This window comes from Carya illinoinensis, chromosome 5, assembly GCF_018687715.1.
Source record: "Carya illinoinensis cultivar Pawnee chromosome 5, C.illinoinensisPawnee_v1, whole genome shotgun sequence".
In the NCBI taxonomy this organism is placed as follows: Eukaryota; Viridiplantae; Streptophyta; class Magnoliopsida; order Fagales; family Juglandaceae; genus Carya; species Carya illinoinensis.
In genome coordinates this window covers 13,873,988-13,879,752 of record NC_056756.1, presented here as the reverse complement: position 1 = coordinate 13,879,752, position 5,765 = coordinate 13,873,988, and positions in this window count along the sequence as shown.

The following is a 5,765-nucleotide window of genomic DNA, read 5'->3' as shown; positions in this document are numbered from 1 at the left end:
GATAAAAATGACAGGTCTAATGGGATAATAATACAATAAAGAAAAAATAATAATAAATAATAAATAAAAGATCCCAGGAGTCACCGTCACATGCAGTCTCGGGCAGGGGTTTAGTTGACTGCTTGATTTTAGTGGGATCCGTTACCAATCATAGCCGTTGGCATCAAAACTCACGATTAGATGCGTTAGAATCTTGCATTTATTTATTTATTTTGTTGTAACCCAGACAGGCCACGGACGGCCCTGCACGTCCCATGTGCCGCAAACTCTTTGGGTTTGAACCGCCAATATTCTATGTTAGAAATTTTATTATTCAACAAGTGTACACGTGTTACGCACGTTTAGACCTTGAGAAAAGCTTCTTTGCCGGCCATCTTGACCGCTCTAAATTCTAATTGGTCCTATTTTTATTTAATAATTAAAAAAATAAATTTAAATATATTAATGTACCTTTTTAATTTTTTAAAATATTTAAATCTATTAAAAAATATGAAAATAATTTTTTTTTAAACATAACCTTTATAAAGTGGCAGAACCAGAAACTTTTATGAGGGGTCAACTTTTTTATTTTGTGACATATTTATATAAAATTAAAAATTAAAAAATATAACTATATATAAAATTAAATCTCAATAATTTTTAATATATACATAAAAATAAAATTTTAAAAAACACAACTTAATATATATTTTAAATTTCTGACGATAATATTTTATAGAATAATATTAATCCATTATTATTTTTATAATGAAATATTTAAAAAAAAAATTCCATAAAATCTATCAAGTGATCTTTTAAAAGGTTATCTTTAATTCTAGTTTTTAAGTTAGTTTATCAAGTTTCATGTAAAATTTAGATATTTTCGTGTCATATAAAGCATATAATGCTATAATTGAAACCTTAATTTTTTTTTTCTTTCTTTTTTGCTCAATGAAGTACAGAGAATAAAATCTCTCAATTATTTTTCTTATAAATTTATCAGCCTTAAATAATTTTTTTGTATTTTCATTTTAGATTTCATATTAAGAAATCTAATATTATATAACAAATAAAACTTGAAAATTCATACTAATAAGTTTATTATTTTTCCTAAACTTAGTTTTAATTTAATTTTAGTGAGGCCACATCTTTGAAAATAAATAATATATAGAAATTGTATAAAATTTCGAGACTATATGAAAAGAATTAGAGAAAAACATTTCTGAATATATTGAAATTTTAGAAAATTTTAAAAAAATATATGGGGACTGTAAATTTTTTTAGGGGGGTCATTTACTATATTTAGAAAATTATAAATAAAATATAATATATATTTTAAATTTTTTAAAAACTTTGGGGTGGGCCATGGCCCCCATTAGACATTACGTAGGTCAGCCACTGGGAGCAGTGCTACTCAGGCGGTAGAGTAGTCCGCTCCTTAAATCTTATTTTATTTTATTTTATTATTATAATTTTTTAAAATTTTCACATAAAATATAGTAAATAATTTCACATTTTCAAATCTCAATTCAATTTTTTTAAATTTTAAAATAATAATAATATTAAAAAATAATATTTTATTCAACTTTTATCGTTCATCTAAAATAATCTTATCTTATTACTAAATCTAAACTAACTTTAAAATGTTGAAAGTAAAATAAGTATATAGAGATGAATTTTGTTAAAAGTAAAAAGAAAATATGAAAAACTCGCACAATCTAAAACTATGCAAATTATCTTACATAATAAATAAAGTGGTCGTAACTTTTTTATCGGAAGTACCCTGTAAATTATTTATTTATTTATTTTAAATGAAAACAATATAAATTTAATGCATCCTTAGAATTATTCTTCATACTCGTGTCCATCTTTTAGCACGGTGGACTTGATTGGACAAAATATCTCAAGGTCTTCTTTTATCAACAAGTTTTATTTTTTATTAACAAAGAAAGTATTATTTGAAATTTTTTATATCATACACTATTCAGATTTTAAATTTTGTTTTTAAATTAAATTATATTACGTAAATAATATATAGTTTAAAAATTTTTAAAAATAAATAATATTCAAAAAATTTTATACCACAATGACTCACCGCCTAAAATAACGTTTAGCATTGCGAACTTTTGCCACCCATTGATTGTGTGATAAAATGCGAATAACGTGTATTAGAGCATCCTTGTCCGAATCTGCATATCTACTCTATTCTCATAAGTTAGGAAAAGTTATAGGGTTTGGGCCAAAAACTCATCCTCATACCAATTCCCATTTTGCGGTTAGAGTTTATGATCTGTACAAGAATTCTCCATATTTGGGATTCACTGTACATCTCCATCGTTGCAAAACCCCATTTGGTTTCCCCTTGGTCCCGCGTCTTCTTCTCTCTTGTTAAGATAAACGGTTGGCCCCTTCCTCGCACTTCAGCACCATTGATTGCAGCTCTCCATCATCAAGTTTTGTAAGTGAAAAACGTTTTCTTTTATCTATCGTATATTTCTCTTCCCTCATTTTCTTCTATTTTTATTTTCCTCACTCTCTCATTCTACGTTTCTTTCTTCCCCTTTTTCTTCCTCCCAATGCCATGATTAAGTCTGTGAGAGATCTTTGCCTATAACTCTCTCTCTCTCTTCGTCGTCTCCTCTATCTCTCTCTCATCTAGGGTTTTCTCTGAGGTACGCTTTACTCGTATTAAATTTTTCTTCCATTCTTTAAGGTACACAAACTTACAATTACCCTTTTTCTTCTATTCTCATATTAAATTTTTCCACAATGCTTTGAAGCTTAATAAAGAGTGGTGATTTCTTCTTGGATTTTGATGTATATTATCTTCTCAATTCTACAACGTCCATGGTTTGTTTTTGAAATCCGAAAACTTAAGAGTTTGTTGATTTGCTTTTGGAGGTGTTATTGTTTTAGGCTTGAACATTTTTAGGCTTGGTGTAGTTAGAAACACTCTAGAATATTGCCGAGATGCCGTTTTCCTGTCTGCTCTATTTTCATCATTGCCTTAAATACATCATAGTTGATTCATCCATAATATTTGTGAATATAAACAAATTGAGTAGATTGCAATAATTAATTGAAAAAAATTGAGACATTTGTGACAATTATGTGTTGTAAATTTGTAAAAATCGACAAATAACCTATTGCTCGTTCACCTCACCTCTATTCTTAGATGTTATGTTGGTTGTTTTGCATTAGAGCACCATGTCTGTAACGCTCCCAAATTCCGTTTGGGATCGGACGGACATTTGAAGTGTCGAGACATGCAACACAAGATTACCTGCCCTCGTTCATGATATATAAGATACAATGTTCCTAACATGCATCTAACATTATATAATATTCGCAATAGATAAATTTTTTTCTTTAGCAATACTATACACCAAATTAGAAATATCTCAAATGCTTAAAAACATACTTCATAGATAAAGACTCATTGAACAATTAAGATCACAACACTAGTCCAAAATGGTTATGATCCAAAAAGTACTGGAAATGCAACTTCATCATACAAGTAGCAATTTACGTTAACTATTATATTAACATTGACGTCGCACCGTCGCTCAGTCAACTGTGTCTAGTTGGTCAGCTCCTAATTCTCCTTCAGGTCCTGTAACAAGATCTACCATTCGGGGGAAATGGTAATTGAGACTACCAAAGTGAGATTTGATTACAAATTTCAGTAAGTTAACAAAAAACTTCCACACAGGCTAATGATGCATGAATGACAGTAAAATCATAAATGCATAATCAATTTCATAAGTAATTAAAGCATAACTTGACGTTCAATATAGCATAACTGGCATAACTTAAATTGAAACGTGAACTGAACTTGACTTAACATGAACTTGATCTGAAACTTGACTTAATATGAACTTATTCTGAAACTTGACTTAACATAACGCGATCTGAAACTTATTCATTAACTGCTTAAATACATACTCCACAGTTGCTGTGTCTCACGTAATGTATGCGTCACAATTGCTGTGTCTCACGTAGTGTATGCGTCACAATTGCTGTGACCCTATACATAAGTAATCAAAGTATAACTTGACGTACAACATTGCATAACTGACATAACTTAAATTGAAATGTGAACTGAACTTATTCTTTAACTTCTTAAATACATACTCCACAGTTGTTGTGAACCCATGTATTTTACGTGTCACAATTGCTATGTCTCACGTAGTGTATGCATCACAATTGCTGTGATTCCATCTGAAACTTATTCTTTAACTGCTTAAATACATATTCCACAGTTGTTGTGGCCCCATACATAAGTAATCAAAGCATAACTTGACGTACTTGAGATAGAAACATTTCGTAACATGGTATAATATGTAATAAACAATATATTTAACATGACATACTTGCAACAGTGAACATGACATGAAATACATGTAATAGATAGCATATTTAACATAATGTACTTGCAATGTATAGTAATAAGTGACAAAATATCTTGTGTAACAAATGAAAACTCGTGACAGAATAAATTCTATGTAACAGACAAAATATGTGATAACTTGACATGGCATGACATATATGATAACACATATACTTACATTGTAGTTCCTTTACTTAGCACACATACACAGTACACTGCTAGTAAGTTAAAAGCTAACTTACATCGATCTCCGCATTTCTTATAAAACTTCAAGCGCGATCACGAGGAACTGTAATTAGTGATTATAAAAGTTAGAACTAAAACACTAATAATTTGAAATATGAAAAATACTAACTTAAAGAGTAAAATTTCCATTTTACCCTCTACACGTAGGAAAATAACCGTTTTACCCATAACTTAAGGATTTTGCATGCTAATTCCAAAAGTCACCAAAATTTACATGGCTCATGTAAATTTTATCCTAAACTCAAATATCAATTTAGAAAAATTTAAAACTAATCACAACTATTAAAACTCCATAGGGCTGAAATTTCCATATGCTATTTCCTTTGATTTTTGTTTCTAACTTATTTTGATTAACCTTTGGATCTATGACTTATAAAGATGTGATCTTCAAATCAAACCATCACATGATTTAAAAAGATGTCTTAAAACATATATAAGCTTCTAATTCAAGATCACATGATTAAATATTAACCAAAACATTAATTGAGCCAAGAACATCCACACTTTGGCCTATCCGAACATCTCTTTACATAATATTTCATATCTTTGAAACTAACATCAAATATCTTCAAAATAATATTCTAATATGTATATAAGAGGCTTAAGATCCTCCAATAAAATTATCAAAACCATTGGAATAGGTTTAAACCACCAAAGATTTAAACTTTCTCAAAACAGAAACTGTTTTTTCTCTTCCAATTTTTAAGTTTCTAGATCCAAGAAAACCTTTCATCAAAATCTTTAATCATGCAACAATCCTCAACCAATAATTATATACGCATGTTAACAATACTCCATAAAAATTTTTGACCAACATCTATCCATTAACTTGGTCAAAAACTCCAAATTATAACATATTCTCCAGTTTATCTCTTAGAATGACCTTTCTAGAATTTAAACAATATTTGACTAACCAAATGATTTTCAAATAGAACAGATAAGATATCCATGTAAACTAGACTAAAAAATGAACAACTTGTATGAATGAGACTTTATGATAAAACACTTACAAAAGCTTCAAAATGGGCGTGCAAAAGAATACTTAAAAGCTGTCTGAGAGAATGTTTGGTATTCTTTCAATGAAATGTGTAAAGGAAAATAATTTCGTGGGGAGTGATTGGAGGTATTTATGGAAAAAATATGGAAGAAG